General features: G+C 46.4%; 1 protein-coding gene across 2 annotated transcripts in view; it reads left to right on the forward strand.

The window, feature by feature from the left end:
• Positions 1–22459: 22459 nt before the first annotated feature.
• The window catches only part of CCDC106 (coiled-coil domain containing 106), a 607047-nt gene continuing 606288 nt past the window's right edge, over positions 22460–23218 (forward strand). For both annotated transcript variants that reach the window (XM_069606800.1, XM_069606791.1), the window contains exon 1: positions 22460–22562. The gene's annotated coding sequence lies outside the window, so the exon portion shown is untranslated. The remainder of the gene's footprint in view (positions 22563–23218) is intronic.

Genomic DNA, 23218 nt, shown 5'->3' on the forward strand with positions numbered 1-23218 from the left:
ATGTGGTGGAAGAGTCGGAAATCTGGGAGTAGAGAAACTGATAGGTATTGTTGATGGCAATCAGGAATCCTACTGATGTGACTAATGGACGGAATTCTCTGGCATCTTTCTATCTCCGACGGGATATGTACTCCAAGCGAAGTGTGGGACAAACAATGAGAGATACAGTACTCAGAACCTAAAAAGAGAGTACCGGCTGACCAGTTGATGAAGGGATTATGTAATCTTAACCACGGGAGACCCAAGATAACCGGAAAATGGGCCGTTCTGATGAGATCAAATTCCATGGTTTCCTGGTGAGTAATCACCGAACAATTTAAAGGTACAGTTTGTTCCCGGATGGGACCGGAACTCAAAGGAGTCCCATCAACCTCTTGAATCGCAGTGGCTAGTGGTTTGGCTACTCTAGGAACCCCTTTCTTGGTTGCCCATTCATCATCCAAAAAGTTCCCAGCCGCCCCGCAATCAAGAAGTGCAGGGATATTCTTTAGGATAGTATTCGGGAGGGTTATTGTCAAATAAATCACTACCATAGGTTGATCAACAAACCCAATGTCTGGGTAAGATTCATTTCTAGTAGGGGAACCCTGTCTAAAGACTCCTACCGTGGTTTCCCCTACGGTAGGGATTTGGTGTTTCCCGAAACCTGGGATTGGTTTCTACGAGGTGGTACTAGGGGGCAGTCTCTTAGAATGTGCACTGAAGAACCACAATACATACACAGTCCTAAGGTCTTTCTCCTCTCCCTTTCTGTGTTGGATAAAGGACCCTTCATAGTCCCAATTTGCATGGGCTCTTCAGTAGAGACTGGCTTTGTGTTTCCGGGAAGAAACTCAAAATGGGCTTGAGGGCTCTTACCCTTCTTCCTCTCATGATGGCGTTCTTGTAACCGGTAATCTATCTGCATGGTAATAGAAATCATCTCTGCCAAATTTGCTGGTCTAGGAATCTTCGAGACCTCGTCCTTGAGCTCTTCTGACAGCCCTCGCCGAAATAAAGTGATAAGACCATCATCTGGCCATCCGGTCTCAGAGGACAATTGTTTAAAGAGCGTGATATATGAAATGAGGTCCTTTGATCCCTGTTTCAAATCGAGTAGCTTTTCTTGTATGGATACCGAAATTTATTTTCGACCAACCATTGTCTTCAAGCTGTTAGTGAAGGCAGGGTAGGAATCAAGGATGATATTTCCCGAGGTAACCAAAGGGGTAGCCCATGCTAATGCTGGACCCGATAAATGGGAAATCAAAAATCCCACCTTATCTTTCTCTGTGGGAAAGAATCTGGGCTTAAAGGTGAACTGAATAGTACAGCTGTCAAGAAACTCTTTCAACTTGAGCGGGTTCCCGTCAAACCTTTCAGTGCAAAATGTTGACGGTGGAGTTTCAGAAAAGGCACAACCTATCTGCTGTTTTAATTGTGAATTATCTTGTTTTAGGGTCTGCATTTCTAACGACATGGACTGCATTGCAGCCATGAGTTGTTGCATTTGTTGCTCCATAGTAAATCGCCGTCCGCCCTGGCAAGCCGATACCTTAGGGCGTCGCTATCTGTCAACTGGTATTGAATTATAGTTTTAAATATCACTAACCTGGGCAGACTGCGGTCCGCAATGGAGACAACTGGCAGAAATTGGAGAATCCTCTGTGGGAGTCTTGCTCCCTCTCTCCCTGTAATGAATACCAGTGAGGAGGAAGGCACGAACCCCAGGGAAACCATCCTGGGGAAAAAAAAACTCTGAGTCGCTGCTACTCTTTGGACAGGACGATAGAAGCCTGGACGGGGTCTCTCTAGGCGAGCTGGAACGCGAAGAGGATCGGAGACCTTTCCAAGGAAACAAGACAGAACAGGTAAGTGCCAGTAAGGAAGACTGTGAGGAAAGAAGAGTGATGAGTATTGGAGATGCAACATACAAGGAATTCAGAATGGGCTCCTTAACGGGGTGTGGATACTCTCGGATATGTCCGGATGCCCGAGGAGTCAGTTCAGTTATGTTAGAGCTGTAGTGCTAGAGCAAACAGAAATGGAGAGGAAGAAATGTGAGGTACGGTGGGAGAGAGAGGGCTAGAGGGGAAGCAGAGTTTAGTTGCACTCACTGACAAGGGCGGAACTCCCAACATGAACTAATAATGAAGGCGGAATACGGCCAGAGAATATGCGGAACGTCAGCAAAGGCAGTAGCGACGCGTATGCTAGCAACACTTCCTTCCTTATCCGGAGTCACGTGAACAGGTACGGGTACGTCTGATGTACGTGAAACAACTAGAACATTGTCTTCCATATGAAGAACCGTCGCTTTGGGAGCCTGCATGATTACGTTATGTGCCGTTCTTCCTATTCTCCTGCTTTGCCACCATGACCAACGTTGATAATGTCTAACAGTATGACCCTTCCTCAGGGGAGGTGAACCCGGCTTTCAGGGATGAAAGTGATAGAACTTTCTCACCAATTTGGGGGCATGACCTCCTGAAGCAGCTCCCCACGTCCGTTCTGAAGGTGAGTATCCTTTCCAGTCAATTAGGAACTGAAGGCGACCTCGTCTGTATCTTGAGTCACAGATGTTGGCCACCTCATATTCTGGACCTGTGTCAGGATTAGTCAGGCGAGTACAAAGGCAGCGAATATGGCAAGGGAAATGTGCACCCAGGAACTACGACTCAGGGATGCTAGAACCCAGGAGTGCAAATAGAGTGTGACATCAAAACCAATATATGAAAAGCGATGTGGGGTAAGCACCTGACCGCGAGGAAAGTCGGCAAGCACCTTACCCCCAATTGCTGTTACAGGTACTGACAGCGCTAAACCCACGTGGAGGGCCAGCAATGACAGGATCTGTGTACTAACACTCTTGATGGTATTACATAAGGGAACTTAGGAACTGTACTCACGAGGACGAAATACACCTCTTGAATGTCAGCTAGCCCACGAATCCTGTTGATGAATCTGGGACCCAGAAAGGCTATAACAGCAATGGGAGAAGTAGGGAGGTCCAGAGGACAAGGGCTGAAGGCAGCCGGAATGAGGCAGGCTGCCGGGCAGGGAGCCCAGAGGACAAGGGCTGAGGCTGGGAATCAGCAGAGCGAGATCCGCTGCTATGTGGAGAGCCCGCAGGGCAAGGGCGGAGGCTGGAAGGCAGCAGAGCGAGATCCGCTGCAATGTGGAGAGCCCGACAGGACAAGGGCGGAGACTGGAAGGCAGCAGAGCGAGATCCGCTGCAATGTGGAGAGCCCGGCAGGGCAAGGGCGGAGACTGGAAGGCAGTGGAGCGAGATCCGCTGCAGAAAACTAAATACCTAAGTTGGAATAGGGATTACAAATTAGTGGGAAAAACATAAGCATTCACACAGGAGCTAGCTACCACCGCACACCACACCTAATGATCAAATGGGAAATGGATGCAGAAGTGCAATGGAAAACATGGAATGGATCCTCTAGAAAGTAAGGATCAGGAGCAGGGAAAAACGAAATAACCTATGCAAACTTCTCCCTACCCCTCCAAGGAAAAGACAGGAAACTAAACTAAGAGGAAGGCTAAGGCAAATGGGTAACAGCAGCAAAGGACAGAGTCAAAGAAATATAGAACACAGACAAACTGGGCTGCATCTAAAAGGGGAAAGCACTGAGAATTGCTGCCTGCAAACAGGGGAAGACAAAAAGGGAAATCAAGGGAGCAGAAATCAATTAGCGCATGAATCCGAAATTCAGGGCGGAGGAAACAAGAAAACAGGAACAAGGAAGTAGGTACAAAGGCAAAGAACCAGGAACCAGGGACTAGTCAAAAACAGGAACACTGCAAACGATGACCAGCGCTGGACTGAAGTGAGACTGAGGCTTTTAAAGCTGTTTAACGAGCACACGCCTCAGGTGTGCTGACTGCTGCACCTGCAGCCACAGGTGTTGCCTATCCTCCACCCAACCTTGTCCTGCAAGGGTGGAGGTGGAGCAGTGGGCCAGGCATTCTGGGAAGCACAGTCATTTGGTTAAAGAAGCATGCTGGCTGCCAAAAACCTGGAATGGATCCGGAAGGGAAGTAGTTTGGAAAATAGGGATTTAGCGCTCCCAATTCATTACAGCACTGTGGCATTAGGTTCGGAGGAAATGTCCAGCAAGGAATAAGCCCCAAAACATGCCCCCAAGTGGCGGGAACGGGAGCGAAGGGAGCGAGTCGTGACAGTATACCCCCTCCTACGGCCCTCTTCGGGTGCCCGCCACCCGTACGAGACTTCTTCTTTCCATGATGGGAGTGCTTTTTCTTTGGAGGTGGCACTGATGGAAATGGTGGCTTGTGGGCAAAGGCAGATGGGCTTCCATGATAGGAGTGTGTTGTCTTTGGAGGTGATACTGATGGAAACGGTGACTTCTGGTGAGGAAGAGACTCATGGTTCGAAGAAAGGCATGAAGAACTTGCAGGACCTGGAGCAGAGTTGGAAGGTCCAGGAAACTCAGTCACTGGGAGTGGACCCTTGTAAGTCTTTGAGGAGGGAGGCAGGCTGGTGCAACTTGCCTTAGACGATGGTAGAAGTTCTGTTAGCCTTTCCGCCGAGAGCGGACATGCGGGAGGTGAGGAAGTTGCTGGCTTCAGGAAATGTTCATGTTCAGCCATTAGAGAAGGTGGCGGCTGAGGTAGAGGTTCAGATCTTTTTCTGTCATCCATCTGGGAAAAGGCTTGTGGTTGAAAATGATTAAGGTTTGACTGCACATATTCTACGCCTTGGATGCCTGGAAGTCCCATGGGTTGTACGAGGCTGGTACTCCTGGTGACAGTCGTGTAGCCACTTTGTTGCACGTTGGATACAACAGCAGGGACGTTTGGCATACTGATAGGAGTGATAGACACAGTACTTGGTATTTCAGGCACACTCGCAGAAGGAGCAATAACAGACACATCTTGAACTGCAGCAGTCATTCCCTTCCTTTGGCTACTAGCACCCAACTGGTGCTTCTTGGCGGAATTCTGTTGCACAAGTTCTGTAGGTAATACGCCGGTCTGCACCACCCCCTGTGCACACCCAGGTGAGTGGTTCTGACTCACCACTTGGTCCAGCTTGATGACTCTGAAGCGGGAGCTGGCAAAAGTCTCAAACTCTGATGCTGCATTTTTAGGAGGCTCTGATGCTAAAGTGAAGCAGTTGGGAGAATCGTCTTGTGGAAAAGGCAGGCATTCTGGTGCTCCTCCTGAAGCAAAAGAAAGGCAATCTAAACGTTCATCGACAGTAAATGTTTGGGATTCAGGAGGACTGTCTGGAGCAGTAGAAAATATAGCAGGATCTGATGGTGTAGACAGGTATACCTCTGATGTTGGAAGTGAAGCTAAGCAGGATACCGGTGTATCATGAACTGAAGGCAAACAAGCAATAAACTCTGGAACTGAAGACATGCACATATGATGGACTACCGGAGGCTCTCTGGCTGAAGGATGATCTTCTGGATGAGTCACTGTAGCTGAAGACAGGCAGGCCAGAGGAAACTTTGAAGCTGAAGGCATGCGAGTTGGAGCCATCTCGGTAGCAGAATCCAAACATGTCAGGGTCTTTGGGACTAACCCCGTGCATGGTGGAGGCTCTTGATTAAATGGCAGACATGGCAGCGGTTCATTGATTGAAGACACGTGTACCAAAGATGACTGCAGGGCTGTGGATTGGATCATAGAAGAGTCAATGGTTGTAGGAGGACACACAGAAGTCTCAGAAGTTGATAGACACATTAGTGGCTCAGGAATGGAGGGCACCTTTAGGGCATTAGACTCCTTGGCTCCAGTAACCAAGGACTGAACTGTACCCTTGCAGTCCTTTTCTTTAGTGGGTGCACAGAGTCTCTTTCTTTGTGGAAGTCAAAATCAACCAGTGGAATCACCATAGTAAAGTCTCTGTTAATCAGGATTTCGTCTATTGTCCATTCCTCTGTTTTAGCTTCTGAAAGAGGCAGATTATCAATCAACAGTTCAGGAACCGCCTGACGGTTCTTTGGTTCAGTATACTGTGGGATGAGTCCATCAGAACATGAAATCTGTACTGTCTCTGACTGTTCGTATTGATCAGAAGTGGCAGCAGGAAGAGTGAACCCAGAGGTAACATTGTCTTCCACATCAGCTTTAACATCTACTTCAGTCTCAGCAGCTGTATCAAGAGCAGGGCCCAAGCCTAGGGTAGTGACTGAATTTGTGTATGCCACCATTGTGGATTGTGTTTGGAAATCAGAAGCTTGTATGTGTGCTAGCTCAGAATTATGACAAATATCATGGTTTACCAAAGTCTCTACACTCAGGGGCTGAACAGAGTTCACTTCCTCCACATCAACAGATAAAGTCTGAGGTGTAATCAGTAAAGAGTGTAAGGTTTTATTTTCCTCTCGTGCCGAAATGAGTTTTTGTCTTAACTCCTCAAGTTTAGCTCTTAGCATGCCCTGCATTAACTGTACATCACTATCAGTAGGCACAGGGGGAAGCATAGTGGCATCAGGGCTGGATCCTGCACTAGCAATCTGAATATGCATCGATTGTACATTGTCCTCTACTGCTTGCAGGTTCTGTGATTTATAGTTTATCTTTCCAACTTGGTCTGTGTTTCCCTTAAACAAACTATTGACTTTAGACCTCTTGGCATTAGGGACTACAGTCTGTACCTGTGCAACAGAGTATGCGTTAGACTGAGGGTAGAAAACAGAAGTTATGCAAGAAACCCCTCCATTCTTTATGTTGGTATCATGAAACTGTTCTATCTGAGGTGAAGCACAACTGGAATCATGGGGTTCAACAACAGAGGTACTCTCGTATAATAAGTCTAACAGTGTGTTGTTTTCTGCGGCTAAGGCTTGTGCTGACATAGAATCGGGATCAAAACCAAAGATAGAACTAGGATCAGGCCATGTAGGATGTGCCATCCTATGGGAAAAACACTTTACACGTAAATGCCCATTCGTGACAAGGAGTTCATAGGGGTCAGGACTAGTGATTGGTTTGTCACAGGTAAATGTAGGGGAAGCTTTCTGTACAAGCTTGTTAGAGGCCTTGCTGCCTTTCTTTCTTAAACTTGCCATATTCAATGGGAATTTTAGGCTGGTCATACTGTCAGGATTAGTCAGGCGAGTACAAAGGCAGCGAATATGGCAAGGGAAATGTGCACCCAGGAACTACGACTCAGGGATGCTAGAACCCAGGAGTGCAAATAGAGTGTGACATCAAAACCAATATATGAAAAGCGATGTGGGGTAAGCACCTGACCGCGAGGAAAGTCGGCAAGCACCTTACCCCCAATTGCTGTTACAGGTACTGACAGCGCTAAACCCACGTGGAGGGCCAGCAATGACAGGATCTGTGTACTAACACTCTTGATGGTATTACATAAGGGAACTTAGGAACTGTACTCACGAGGACGAAATACACCTCTTGAATGTCAGCTAGCCCACGAATCCTGTTGATGAATCTGGGACCCAGAAAGGCTATAACAGCAATGGGAGAAGTAGGGAGGTCCAGAGGACAAGGGCTGAAGGCAGCCGGAATGAGGCAGGCTGCCGGGCAGGGAGCCCAGAGGACAAGGGCTGAGGCTGGGAATCAGCAGAGCGAGATCCGCTGCTATGTGGAGAGCCCGCAGGGCAAGGGCGGAGGCTGGAAGGCAGCAGAGCGAGATCCGCTGCAATGTGGAGAGCCCGACAGGACAAGGGCGGAGACTGGAAGGCAGCAGAGCGAGATCCGCTGCAATGTGGAGAGCCCGGCAGGGCAAGGGCGGAGACTGGAAGGCAGTGGAGCGAGATCCGCTGCAGAAAACTAAATACCTAAGTTGGAATAGGGATTACAAATTAGTGGGAAAAACATAAGCATTCACACAGGAGCTAGCTACCACCGCACACCACACCTAATGATCAAATGGGAAATGGATGCAGAAGTGCAATGGAAAACATGGAATGGATCCTCTAGAAAGTAAGGATCAGGAGCAGGGAAAAACGAAATAACCTATGCAAACTTCTCCCTACCCCTCCAAGGAAAAGACAGGAAACTAAACTAAGAGGAAGGCTAAGGCAAATGGGTAACAGCAGCAAAGGACAGAGTCAAAGAAATATAGAACACAGACAAACTGGGCTGCATCTAAAAGGGGAAAGCACTGAGAATTGCTGCCTGCAAACAGGGGAAGACAAAAAGGGAAATCAAGGGAGCAGAAATCAATTAGCGCATGAATCCGAAATTCAGGGCGGAGGAAACAAGAAAACAGGAACAAGGAAGTAGGTACAAAGGCAAAGAACCAGGAACCAGGGACTAGTCAAAAACAGGAACACTGCAAACGATGACCAGCGCTGGACTGAAGTGAGACTGAGGCTTTTAAAGCTGTTTAACGAGCACACGCCTCAGGTGTGCTGACTGCTGCACCTGCAGCCACAGGTGTTGCCTATCCTCCACCCAACCTTGTCCTGCAAGGGTGGAGGTGGAGCAGTGGGCCAGGCATTCTGGGAAGCACAGTCATTTGGTTAAAGAAGCATGCTGGCTGCCAAAAACCTGGAATGGATCCGGAAGGGAAGTAGTTTGGAAAATAGGGATTTAGCGCTCCCAATTCATTACAGCACTGTGGCATTAGGTTCGGAGGAAATGTCCAGCAAGGAATAAGCCCCAAAACATGCCCCCAAGTGGCGGGAACGGGAGCGAAGGGAGCGAGTCGTGACAACCTGTCTCCATGTTCGCTGGTGGAGGGTGAGTCTCAGGTGTCCAAGCAAAACGGTCCGGAATAGATAGCTTGATCTGGGAGACATGAAAGACTGGGTGAATTTCAGACCAGGAACGAGGCAGCTCTAACCGAACCGCGGATGATACTACTAGGGAGAGGATTTGGAAGGGACCGAAAAACCGAGGAGACAGTTTGGAAGGAACCAAATGTTTGGGGAGAAAACGGGAAGCTAGCCAAACCAATTCTCCCTTCTGAAGTGAAGGTATCTTTCTGCGATGACGATCCGCATATCGCTTGGCTCTATCCTGGGATGCTTTCAAAGATCGGCGGGCCAGTCGATGACCTTCCTGAATGTCACAAACAATGCGGTCAACTCCCGGGCATTGCGATGAAGGAGGAGAGATGGAGGGTAAAAAGGATGGGTGATAACCATAGGAGTAGTAGAAAGGGGTAGAGTTTAATGCAGAATGATACGCATTGTTGTATGCAAATTCCGCCAGTGGAAGTAATCCCAACCAGTCATCTTGGGCTGCGGATACAAAACACCGAAGATACCCTTCCAACGTTTGGTTTAAACGTTCGGTCTGACCATTGGTCTGTGGGTGATATCCAGAACTGAGGGATCTCTTTATTCCCAATTCACGACACAAATATCTCCAGAATTTCGAGGTGTATTGGGGACCTCGATCAGAAACAATCGTGTCCGGAAGACCATGTCGGGAGAAGATTTCTGCTAAAAACACCTTTGCCATCTGTTCTGCACCGGGAAACTTGGTAAGAGGAGTAAAGTGAGCCAATTTAGTAAGATAGTCAATAGTTACCATAATAGTGGTGTGTTGAGACGACAATAGTGGTGTGTAGGTCAACAATAAAATCAGTAGAAATATACTTCCATGGTTGATCCGGGATAGGCATACGGGATAATAAACCGTAGGGTGGAACTCGAGGAGTCTTTGACTGTTGACACACTACACAGGCGGAAACATAATCGCGGACATCAGTTCTTACTGTAGGCCACCAGAAATGTCGAGAGATCAGTTCCTAGGTGTTTCGAAACCCTCGATGTCGGGCAGCCCTGGAGTCATGGCACATTTGGAGCACCTCTTTTTGTAAAGAGGCGGAGGGAACAAGGACTTGAGCCTTGTGAAAGTAGCAGCCTTGAGTCAATTTAAGCGGGTGATGGCCCGCTAGTTCTTCACAAGTCTGTCTATTCTGTAACGTTGCATGTTTCAGATCTTGAAGAAAGTCAGTTATCATAGCTACAAATTTGGCTTTAGCAAATAGGGGTTCTGGGGTGAATTTGTAAGGGGAGAAATCTTTGCATGAAAGAGCATCTGCACGGAGGTTTCGATTCCCCGGGAGGTAGGTAAACTCTATCCTAAATGGCAAAATAAAATTGGCCCATCTCGCTTATCTGCTGTTAGTCGTATAGGCTTGCTGCAGAACCTTGAGATTCTGGTGATCCGTGCGTACCTCAACGGGTATCTTGTTCCCAATAGCAAATGTCTCCACTCTTCAAAGGCTCTTTTAATAGTCAATAACTCCTTTTCAAGGACTGAATAATTCTTTTCCAAATGGCTAAATGTCTTGGATAGATATACTACTGGTTTCTCATCTCCTTGGTTGTTCTTTTGGAGTAAAACCGCCCCAGCACATGGTGGGAAGCATCCGTCTCCACCACAAAAGGTCGATTTTTATCTGGGGTTGCCAATATCTCTGGTGAAGTAAAAAGGCGTTTTAGCTTTTCAAAGGCTTTCTGTGCCTCTTCATCCCAATCGAAGGAGACCCCCTTTTTTAGCAGCCTAGTGATAGGTTGAACTGTTTCAGAGAAACTGGGGATGAATTTGCGATAGAAATTTGTGAAACCCAGAAATTTCTGGATTTCTTTTATGGACGTTGGTGGAGGCCAATCCAACACTGGTGATACCTTTCTAAGATCCATAGAAATCCCTTGAGGAGACAGGACAAATCCTAAATATGTTAGTTGTCTTTGATGAAATTTGCATTTTTCCGCCTTGCAATATAGTTGGTTCTCCTGAAGGCGAGCCAAAACCAGATTGACATGACGGATATGTTCTTCTTTGTCCTTGGAGAAAATCAAAATATCATCGAGATATATTATGACAACGTGAAGAAGGATATCTGAAAATAGATGGTCCATGAATCTTTGAAAGATTGCCGGTGCGTTGACCAGGCCGAATGGCATAACATGATATTGGTAGTGTCCAAAAGGAGTACGGAAAGCCGTTTTCCATTCATCTTCGGGAGTAATTCTGATGAGATGATAAGCTCCTCTGAGGTCCAGTTTAGTATAGAATGAGGCCCCTTGAACTACCTCCAAGATGTCGGGAATCAGCGGCATGGGGTACTTGTCTGGAATAGTGATCCTGTTCAGACTGCGGTAATCTATACACGGTCGTAATTCTTCTGAATCTTTTTTTGGAATAAAGAATAATGAAGCTCCGGCAGGAGAGTTGGTTTCGGAAATCAGCCTGTTTTGGATGTTTTGTTGAAGGTACTCCTACAGAGCGGCCTTTTCTTTGTGGGATAGCACATACATGGGACCGAATGGAATTGGCTGATCGGGCAGTAGATCAATATGGCAGTCATCTCTGCGATGTGGTGGAAGAGTCGGAAATCTGGGAGTAGAGAAACTGATAGGTATTGTTGATGGCAATCAGGAATCCTACTGATGTGACTAATGGACGGAATTCTCTGGCATCTTTCTATCTCCGACGGGATATGTACTCCAAGCGAAGTGTGGGACAAACAATGAGAGATACAGTACTCGGAACCTAAAAAGAGAGTACCGGCTGACCAGTTGATGAAGGGATTATGTAATCTTAACCACGGGAGACCCAAGATAACCGGAAAATGGGCCGTTCTGATGAGATCAAATTCCATGGTTTCCTGGTGAGTAATCACCAAACAGTTTAAAGGTACAGTTTGTTCCCGGATGGGACCGGAACTAAAAGGAGTCCCATCAACCTCTTGAATCGCAGTGGCTAGTGGTTTGGCTACTCTAGGAACCCCTTTCTTGGTTGCCCATTCATCATCCAAAAAGTTCCCAGCCGCCCCGCAATCAAGAAGTGCAGGGATATTCTTTAGGATAGTACTCGGGAGGGTTATTGTCAAATAAATCACTACCATAGGTTGATCAACAAACCCAATGTCTGGGTAAGATTCATTTCTAGTAGGGGAACCCTGTCTAAAGACTCCTACCGTGGTTCCCCCTACGGTAGGGATTTGGTGTTTCCCGAAACCTGGGATTGGTTTCTACGAGGTGGTACTAGGGGGCTGTCTCTTAGAATGTCTACTGAAGAACCACAATACATACACAGTCCTAAGGTCTTTCTCCTCTCCCTTTCTGTGTTGGATAAAGGACCCTTCATAGTCCCAATTTGCATGGGCTCTTCAGTAGAGACTGGCTTTGTGTTTCCGGGAAGAAACTCAAAATGGGCTTGAGGGCTCTTACCCTTCTTCCTCTCATGATGGCGTTCTTGTAACCGGTAATCTATCTGCATGTTAATAGAAATCATCTCTGCCAAATTTGCTGGTCTAGGAATCTTCGAGACCTCGTCCTTGAGCTCTTCTGACAGCCCTCGCCGAAATAAAGTGATAAGACCATCATCTGGCCATCCGGTCTCAGAGGACAATTGTTTAAAGAGCGTGATATATGAAATGAGGTCCTTTGATCCCTGTTTCAAATCGAGTAGCTTTTCTTGTATGGATACCGAAATTTATTTTCGACCAACCATTGTCTTCAAGCTGTTAGTGAAGGCAGGGTAGGAATCAAGGATGACATTTCCCGAGGTAACCAAAGGGGTAGCCCATGCTAATGCTGGACCCGATAAATGGGAAATCAAAAATCCCACCTTATCTTTCTCTGTGGGAAAGAATCTGGGCTTAAAGGTGAACTGAATAGTACAGCTGTCAAGAAACTCTTTCAACTTGAGCGGGTTCCCGTCAAACCTTTCAGTGCAAAATGTTGACGGTGGAGTTTCAGAAAAGGCACAACCTATCTGCTGTTTTAATTGTGAATTATCTTGTTTTAGGGTCTGCATTTCTAACGACATGGACTGCATTGCAGCCATGAGTTGTTGCATTTGTTGCTCCATAGTAAATCGCCGTCCGCCCTGGCAAGCCGATACCTTAGGGCGTCGCTATCTGTCAACTGGTATTGAATTATAGTTTTAAATATCACTAACCTGGGCAGACTGTGGTCCGCAATGGAGACAACTGGCAGAAATTGGAGAATCCTCTGTGGGAGTCTTGCTCCCTCTCTCCCTGTAATGAATACCAGTGAGGAGGAAGACACGACCCCCAGGGAAACCATCCTGGGGAAAAAAAACCTCTGAGTCGCTGCTACTCTTTGGACAGGACGATAGAAGCCTGGACGGGGTCCCTCTAGGCGAGCTGGAACGCGAAGAGGATCGGAGACCTTTCCAAGGAAACAAGACAGAACAGGTAAGTGCCAGTAAGGAAGACTGTGAGGAAAGAAGAGTGCTGAGTATTGGAGATGCAACATACAAGGAATTCAGAATGGGCTCCTTAACGGGGTGTGGATACTCTCGGATATGTCCGGATGCCCGAGTAGTCAGTTCAGTTATGTTAGAGCTGTAGTGCTAGAGCAAACAGAAATGGAGAGGAAGAAATGTGAGGTACGGTGGGAGAGAGAGGGCTAGAGGGGAAGCAGAGTTTAGTTGCACTCACTGACAAGGGCGGAACTCCCAACATGAACTAATAATGAAGGCGGAATACGGCCAGAGAATATGCGGAACGTCAGTAAAGGCAGTTGCGACGCGTATGCTAGCAACACTTCCTTCCTTATCCGGAGTCACGTGAACAGGTACGGGTACGTCTGATGTACGTGAAACAACTAGACCATTGTCTTCCATATGAAGAACCGTCGCTTTGGGAGCCTGCATGATTACGTTATGTGCCGTTCTTCCTATTCTCCTGCTTTGCCACCATGACCAACGTTGATAATGTGTAACAAGAGGGTTTGTTGGCAAAAGGTGTTTTGATTTCTGGAATGTCAAGAAGAGGGAGAAGGTTGACTTTGGTTAATTTTTTGAAACTTCTGACTTTGGCTGGGGGGCATAAAAAAGCACTTTGGAGGGAGGTCTCGTATGAATGGTGAATTGGATGCAGTGGTGATCTGTCCATGAGTGAGCCGAGATATTGTTGATGGAGGATGAGCAGTTGTGGTCTGCAATCCAATCAATGGAGCAACCTTTACAGTGAGTTGGTTCTGTGACTCTATGGGCAAACCCTAAGTCTGTGAGCTCTTTGGCAAGAAAGGATGCTGCTTTGTTCTTTGGGTCATGCAGGCTTAGGTTGAGGTCTCCTAGTAGGATAAATTTGGTGGAGCTCTTTAGGTTGTTTCCTAGGATATGGAGGAGGGGCCTTTGGTAATCTGGGGCTGTACCAAGTGGTTTCTATGTGATTAGAATATTTATGGTGCAGTTGAGAGATAGTGTTAGCTTGGCATTGTTGGGAGATAGTGTTAGCTTGGTCAGCGTTGTTTTCCCAAGGTATCTAAGATGGCTGCTATTCTCAAATATGTGTTGTGCCTACAAAGCCTGCAATAATAGAATCATACAAAAGCCTTAAGGGTACTCTCATCCCCCCTGATCGCTTACAGTGTCTGCAGCAGCATTTGCCTCATCCTAAAGCACAGCAGGGTGCGGGATGAGCATGTCCCCATTCCAGCACGTCCTCACAGTCCCTCGGTCAAGAGCGAGAGGCCTCGGCTTTCGCAGGTAGCGTTCTCTCACTCCATGCTGGGTAAAGCTTTTAAATGTCCTGGCACCTAACATATGCTCACAACCACTCAACCGTATCTGGTGCTTCTCGTCTGTGGTGAGCTCCATTACTCCATTCAGCCTCCTCGCCCCAGTATTTCTAGATGTATGGGAGTTGTAGGCAGGTCTTGGTATTTTATGTGTAGAGTGTTGGAAGGTGTTACCAAAAGGTATTGTGGATAGTTGAACGGAATCAGCACAATATGCCATCAAGGCCTGCAGAATGGATGATTATCCCTAAAAGGGAAAAGGGGATGCCATGTCTCATACGATGATGCATCACCCCCTTGAGTGTTGCCTCCCCTCCATGTGGTCCTCCCTCATGTAACCGCCCCGAGGGTCAGGATCAGGTAGTGGCTGCTGTCCCCTGGCCACATGGGGAGAGGGTTCCCCCGGGGAAGGAGTGAGGCCATCATCAGATTCATCAAAGCCTCCATGCAGAAAGGAATCAGGAAGCAGAGAGAGCTTACTGCATGGTGTGCAGGGGAGCCAAGGGTTGGGGGGAACACCTCCTTCCTGCACTGCCAGCCACAGTCGGCCCCATCCCAGCCCACAACCTGAGTAATCGTGGTGAGAGCTAGGGCCATCTGTGGCTGGCAGCCGGGGTGAGGGCTGGCTCGGACCCCCACTGGACTTGGTGCGGCAGGCCCCCTCGCTACACCGTCGTTGTGGGGGATAGAGCTACAAAGAGGACTTGGAGAAGACTTTAGAAGTGCTTGGAGAGAGTAAAGGTAAGGTTCTGGGACTGACACAGTGTTACCAATTTGGTTGTTTGCGTGTGACTGGGTGAGAGTGTTCGAAAATAACATTTCAAAGGAAAATAGGCAGGGGTTGAGAGTAGGAGGGACACACACAAAGAGTGTGTGTTTGTGCATGTGAGAGAAGGACAATGAGAAGTAAGAAGCAGGGTGGTAGAGGAGAGTAGAGGCAGGTATTGTTTTGGAAGGAGTGAGATTCAGAGGTATCTTTGAACAATGTCTTTCTTTCATACTTTGACTGGACTTCCTGGTATACTCTCCTGCCAGGTATCCCCTTCTGGGTTCTATAGATCCCTTGGTGTACTCTCCTGCCAGGTATCTTTCCCCCAAAATGCTCACTACCTGATAAATCCCACCTATCAGGTCTTCTTTCAATGTTCTCTTTATTTCCTACTATAGCACAGTTGTTCTCCTGTACTATCTATACTTCATATTCTCTGGATTTAACTTGTCCTAAGCTGTTCTGTTCCTTAACTTTTTCAGTTGACAATGCTTGCTCCAACTTTCCCCATTTGAACTTCTCATATATTGGAGACTTGCACAATTCTTGTTTTTCAGCTTCTTCATTAACATTAATTTGCTTATAATCACATTTGTTCCAGCTTTTCCCACATTGACATTTCAGGCATGAGGAATTATGCAAATTCTGTTTTTTTAATTTACTTGGTCAATACTCAAAATGTATTTTCAATTTTCCATGTGCTAGTTGGTACGCGCCAACTCACTGTTGTCGCATGGCATTTCCGACCTCCTGCACATCGTTGCGGCGAAATCTCAATGCGGGTATGATGTCCCCCCCTTGGCAGACCATCAAAGTGGCTGCTTTTCGGTTCTATCACATTCTGCACAGCTTCTCCTTTGCTGCCGGTCCCCTCTCAGCTTTTCTCTGGAGCCTGCCACGCTCCTCTGTGTTGCCCGCAACTCCAGTGTGAATTGCTGATAAGCGGCCGCTTGGGAGCACCTGCTCTACTCTCTTGCGTCTGCCTTCACCTGAGGTTCTTCCTCTCGCTTCTCCCAAGCTACGTCTCTGCTCTCCAACTTCTGATTGCCAATAAAAAACATCTTTAAATGTCCGGTACAGCTGATTCACTTTGCAACAACTAGTCTGTACGTTTTGCTTAGGGGTTCTTTGAATCCACATGAACTCCTTCTCGCTCTTCCTCAGTCTTAGTACCTGAGGCACTATGGGAGTTGGAGTCCATATGATTAACAGGACTACTAATGAGATTTTGTTTGTGATTTTTACCTAGTACAAAATCATCATGGATAGGAGATGTGATTTGAGTGTCATGTACATATGAGGTATGAATAGCATTTAATCCAGAATGATTGTCAAGAAAGGTTGAGCGATTTGTATAATGACAGCATGCCATGACGGATTTAGGAATTATAAGGTCCTCCTCATTTATAAAGGAAGAATATGGTGTTTCCCCTGATGGAGTCATCACATCTCTCCAACAGCCATCTCCTCCCATGTGATCCTCCCTCATAACACCCCCATGGTCAGGATCAAGTAGCGGCTGCCATACTCTGGCCACATGGGAGTAGATCTTAGGCTGGGTATCAGTGATGACTCCACAGGATTCATCACAATGATCAAGGCGAAGGAGGAGGAATACTTGGGGTACAGGATATCGTGAGAAGGCATTAGTCCCAAGAAACATGTACTTCAAGCAACTGTCAAGGCACCATCAGTGACCACAAATAGGAACTGAGGTCACTCAGGTCTTGCGGAGTATTACGCAAAATTTGTACCACGATTCTCAAATGACAGTGCCCATTAGGGAACTGCGAAAGCAGTGGAGTACTCTTGGAAAACTGAGAAGGCGGCATTTGAAGAAGTGAACAAATTAGTGTGGAAGCCCTGTGTCTATGGCTGTTCAACCCAATGTGGAAGACCTACATTACCAGATGCGAGAGCCTATGGGCTAGGAGTGATTCTCACACAGATGAGGTGATGTAGATCATTTGATTCTAAGGCTCTGTCCGAGGTAAAGAAAAACTACTCAGCAATAGAGAAGGAGATCCTGGTGTGTGCATGGTCAGTGGAATACTTTAGGACATATGTCTGGTGAACCAAGTTTCATCTAGTTACCGATCACAAGCCCTAGGTGCACATGTGAACACAGCAGGTTCAAAAAGACATCTATTCCATGGTTACCAAGCATAGCCACCAAAATACAGGAATACACATATGAAACAATGCACATTCCAGGATTCAAGAATTCTCAGGCTGATTGCATGTCACTCCTTCCTGAGCATGACAAAGATAACACGTTCTTGCAAGACGAGTGCTTGCCGTCATCAGTCAGTGATTTAAGGAGCAAGGAGTTCATGGAAATTAGTTAGCGACAATGGTTAGATGAATCAACCAAAGATGAATCAGTGCTGAAGTTGATAAGATAGGTCAAGAAAGGATTGCCAGGTAAAAGGCTGATTCCAGGCCTGCGACCTACTGGAAAGTAGGGGATATGATTCATGCAGAGAACTGCTTACTATTCAGGGGTGATCGATTTAATCCCCCTATGGTGCTGAGATAAATCGTACTACAGAAGGCCTTCTCAGTGTGCTTGGAAACAACATGATGAGACGCAGGATAGGGGAATCATATTGGTGCCCGTGCATGGGCCAGGATATAAAGAACATGATGAAAAGATGTCATGAGTGCTTAAACAGCAACAAAAGAGTGAAAATGAGGCAGTCGCCTCTTGTTCCAACCGAGATCCCACAGAGCATGTGGCAGAAGTTGGACTCACTTGGACCACCATGGTGTTAAGAAGATGCAACCTATTGGCAATCTCAAAGCGAGCTCGAAAGTGTAAGCTAATATGGTTTTCTGGTGAACGGACTGTGGCTGCAAGGTAATACTGCATTGAGGTTGCCCAATGCTGAAAGGAATAGGAAATAGAGTTGGTTGTATTACCTTATAATTGCGCCTTCAGTTGTCTGTAAATTGATTAAGTTTTATGTAATGAGGCGGAGACACAATTAAACTGAAATTCTTTGTTTATTCAATATATTGTTGGCTTCACAATGTATTTCCACATATTCTTATATATAAGGTATATTGTTGACTTCACAGTAAGTATCTATTAGTTGTGCTCTTATTAATGAGAGTCCTTTAATGTCCTTGTTAGGGTTCAGATTCTTGGCAGTACTTTCGACAGTCTCTCATAGGTTTCCACTTGTCTTTTATGTTTAAATATATTGTTGATTTTCACAATCGGTATCTATTGGTGATGGCTCTGTGTTAATGAGAGTCCTTTGATATCCTAATTGAGGTTTTGGTTCTTGCCAATACTTTAAGTAGACTTTTCAGTGAGCTTGTAGATCCTTGGTGGAAATCCGGCTATCATATCGAACGCCACTTCTTCAACGCTATCGAACTACACCATTAAGGCAACCATCACCAGTGGACATTAAAACAGGTATAGACACCTAAATAGTAATCTTGGCGAAACACGGGAAGATGCACAAAAGCTAGGCAGCCTCAACACCCGGTGAGGGTGCCCAACTAGTATTAAAAACCACCTAGTGGCCGATTTTCTTAGACCCTCCTAAAGAACCAGCATATAAATACTGGGGAAACACGTGTCGAGGGAACTTACAATATGACTCATGTGAAGCCATCAATAATTGCCACATTTAATGCTACCATCTGCCCAAGGAAGCAACAAAGGTCTAAGCAAGAGCGATATTTGATACATGATCAGGAAATCAACTCTCAAAAGCCACCAAGGATGTACAAGCTCTACAAGCTCACTGAAAAGTCTACTTAAAGTATTGCCAAGAACCAAAACCTCGATTAGGATATCAAAGGACTCTCATTAACACAGAGCCATCACCAATAGATACCGATTCTGAAATCAACAATATATTTAAACATATAAGACAAGTGGAAACCTATGAGAGACTGTCGAAAGTACTGCTAAGAATCTGAACCCTAACAAGGACATTAAAGGACTCTCATTAATAAGAGCACAACTAATATATACTTACTGTGAAGTCAACAATATACCTTATATATAAGAATAAGTGGAAATACATTGTGAAGCCAACAATATATTGAATAAACAAAGAATTTCAGTTTAATTGTGTCTCTGCCTCATTACGTAAAACTTAATCAATTTATAGACAACTGAAGGCGCAATTATAAGGTAATACAACCAACTCTATTTCCTACCACCATGGAGTTACCCTTTCACATGTTGAGAGGCTGGGGAGCTGCATCTACGTTAGCTCCCCAGTGGCTGTCCAGAGTCGACTAGGATGGAAGAGGTGGTGTAGAGGATCAATTAAAGTAAGCATCCCATAAAGAAGTGGCATGACAACCACAGGGTGTTTCAAAGAACTGAGGTAGAAGAGAGAGATCTGGTGGAGAACAGACTACCTCACAAGGATCGGGAGACAGGACCCTGCTACAGCAGACCTATTAAGGTTATGAGGAGCACAAATCTTGTGTACCATCAAGCTGGCAAAAGGTGGAATTTAGGGAGCGTAACAGTGTTTGCAAAACGGAGACAAGTAGTTCACGGCCTCACACTCAAGTAAGCAAACGAAGAGTGTCACAAACAGAGAGAGAAGAAAGCAGTGAAAGGTGCCAGCAAGGGCCGGTCGACGAACCAATGGACAGAGACATTGAGTAGAGGGGTCTCAGGGAAAAGCAAGTGGTGCCAAGTGACATGGCACATGCAGGAAGCAGTTAATGGATGATGTGGATTTCACATCCATATAGCTCTGATGGAGGCGTTGGGGCACGGTTGCATCCCTCTTGGGGGTGATGTCGCTCGGGTCTGACTTCGCCCTCTGCTCTTATGTGGTGACAGGTGGCAATAGGTGATGCTGCTCGGGACTGCTCCTGTGTGGAGAATAGGGGGCGTGAGTATGCCATCTTGTGTGCCTGATCCCCTTCCAGACCCCTTCTCCCAAATTGGTGGTACCCGTGGGATCCGCTGTCCCTGGAAAGCTCACCTATTGATTAGTTTTGGCAAGCACTCCGTCCTGCTGCTTCTGGCAGTGGCGCTTGTATGATCTGGACCAAGTTCCTTCACTGGTCCCTTGCACGTGGTAGTCCAGTCCTGCTACGACTAAGCCACTATACTTCAGGTAAGTGTTCCTGTTTGCCTTTGTCTTTACTTGTCTGTTTTTGTTGTATTGTAAAGTTTGTTGTCTTGCATTGCTGTGCGTTCTACTTTTGATGTTTGCTCTTTTGCTTTCTTCCCTTGCAGGTGATGTTGCCGGCCCGGCAGAAGCTGCAGAGCTCCAGGCGAACAGCCAGAGGGTTATAAGCTGCAGCAGTACAGTAGCTGGTAAATTGTTAACTAGGGGGTGTGCGGGGTTCAAATGTGGCGCGGCCCTAGGACGGATGTTCTAAGCTTGTCTTTCTTCTTCTTCACAGGGTCCGAGTTCATGGATGCGGAGTGCTGCGGCGTCGGGATCAAGATCACTAGATGTCAGGAGATGAGTCTGCAGATGAAGCGATGAAGCACCGATTTCCTGGAGGTGAGTATGCAGGAGAATGCCTGGTTTGAAAGGTAAATAAATTGGTCCAAGTGGCGGTGAGCGTCATGTTGCACGTGAGTGCACAGTAACGCGAAGCACCAGCCTTAAGAATAGAGCAGCTTATATAGCTAAGCTTCTGAAGCCACTCCCATCAGGTTCAGCCCACCTGCCACACCCTGCCACACCCGATGAGTCAGCACATGAGGATGTTTTGTGGAATAAAGGCTTTCAGCGCCTGGAAAGTTCTTGTAAAATAAAAGCACTCCTGCACTGAAATAAAGTAAAAACATTCCTGCCCTGAAATAAAGTGTTCCTGTTCACATCTCTATATGAGCCTGGTGCCAAAGGCGCCAGGACTGATACCAGCCGGGGCCCCTGTGTTTATAGGTCCCAAAGGGACATAAGTGAATCAAGTGACCCATTGCCCCATCACTAGATTATGTGGTTTCTGTGTTCTGGGGCCTGTGGCCATGACAGCTCTCAACCATTTGGGTTGCAAAGGCGAGTGAAAACACCCGATTTAGTTTTTGGCGGGTGAGAGCCCATTGAAACGAATGGGCATGCAGGAGGCTTGGCGGGCGAGTCAGTTGTTTACAAGATGGGTGACACCCACCAAAAGCGTGTGAGTTGAGAGCTATGCATCCAATGAAGTGAGAGAGGGTGGCCATCAGCACAGGGTGAGAAGAAAGCCTAGGAAGTACGATGATTTTGTAACGGAATGAAGATATCACATTTCTCAAGTAAAGGAGATATGTGGCGCACTAGTCTCACAAGAGCAGCTTCAGCTGTCTTCTCGCAAGACTTTAAGTGGATGAGAGCAAGGGTTCTGAACAGCACATAGACATAGGACTAGGTGAGCAATTGCACCCAAATGGTCAGGGATTTACAGAGGGGCTTACAGCACCTCATCCTACCTGCCAAGATTCCCAATTCCACTTGTGACACCTCAAGCCAGCCTTGGTTTTTGCTTCCAGTTGCATGCTGGTACTTGTAGTTTCTGTTTTTCCCTATTCCAAGCACGCAGTGGGAAAAAAATACAGGACTAGCTCAAAGAGTGAGCATAGAACTGAGAAACTTGACAGCTATGCATAAAGACTTATAAAACAGTGCTTTAAAACTGTCTACCCCACATAGTTACATACATGCCAAGTGCCAAACCTCCCGATTTGGGCGAGAGACTCACAATTTTGTCACCGAAGATTTGGCTTTTTTTTTATTTTTGACTGTATCCGTCCTAAAATATTTTAACCCCAATTCAATTCAATGGGAACATTCAATTGTACCGATTTCTGTTACAAAATCTCCCTCCCAATTGTGGCAAAATGTTGACATGTATGTAGGTATACCCTGTTATAATAAAAGCTTCCTAATACAATCCTGTGAAATGCTCTTCATTGCCAGGCCACACACAACTGGTTTGAATGAAACCAATTCATGTAGCCACATTTGGCCGGTTTGAAAAGTAAAGTACTTTTTAGACGGCCCCCAGAGCTCGGGGGTTCGAATGAAATGTGCATCCCCGAAACTAACACCAAACCAAAATAAACAAAGTACTGTAACTGAAAAGAAACGCGTTAAAACCTCTACTTCTATGCATCGAATTTTAACAGTAAAACCCTACGCCTGCTCAGCCGCACACAGGAAAGCAGTTTTTAGAGAGTCCCTGGAAAATAACGGCGGTAGGCACCGTCAGCAAATTCTCACAGTCTTCAGTTTTCCTTTGCTCGACAGCAGTTACTCTATAGGCCCAGTTCGGGAAGACCAACAGTAGTTTGCAGACGGTCCCTGCTTGGAGGAGCAAACGGACCCTGGGAACGCTGGGGTTTGGTGCAGGTCCCTCTGTTGGTGAGTTTCTTTCCTATGATCGCCAGCCTTGGTTTTCTGTTCGGTCCCTTACCCTTCCCTTCAGCTCAAGTGTCTGCGTTCCACCCTCTGTCAGGAAAACTGATTTCGAATCCCTGTTAATTTTTGTTGTGTTCTGTGCCGTTTATCATTGCCAACTAACTGTGTGTATTACTACCTATAAGAGGGTGTGGGGTTATTGGTTTGGACAGCCACCGGAGCACAGGTGTATGGGTCCGTGACAGCGTAGGTGTGTAATCACGGCTTTTACGTCTGTTGCAGAGTTGTGTGTTTCTTTGTAGTAACTGCTATAATTTGTGTGCACACAGTGCTGAGGCGTGTGGTTGTGTGCAGCTGAGCCACTGCCTTTTAGTCAGCATAGTTGCCAACATTGTGTGACCAAAAAGATGTAGGAGTTTTCAAGTTAAAAAATAATTGCATCACAGGAAAATACAAAACTTACATTGTTGGCACCACTGGAGGATTCTAAAAAACACAACACATCAAACAGCACAACATGGAAGGATATTCAAGTGTTTAAAATGTATAATTCTGAATGGTAAATTAACGCCGAATTTAATTACCTAACTTCACAGAAGGTAATCACACAGAGCTAGTAGGCAAAGTTTGCCACTGCTCTGTGGTAGCAGCCTGGGCAA

Source organism: Ambystoma mexicanum, chromosome 1p, assembly GCF_040938575.1.
Source record: "Ambystoma mexicanum isolate Mex_15411 chromosome 1p, UKY_AmexF1_1, whole genome shotgun sequence".
Lineage (NCBI taxonomy): Eukaryota > Metazoa > Chordata > Amphibia > Caudata > Ambystomatidae > Ambystoma > Ambystoma mexicanum.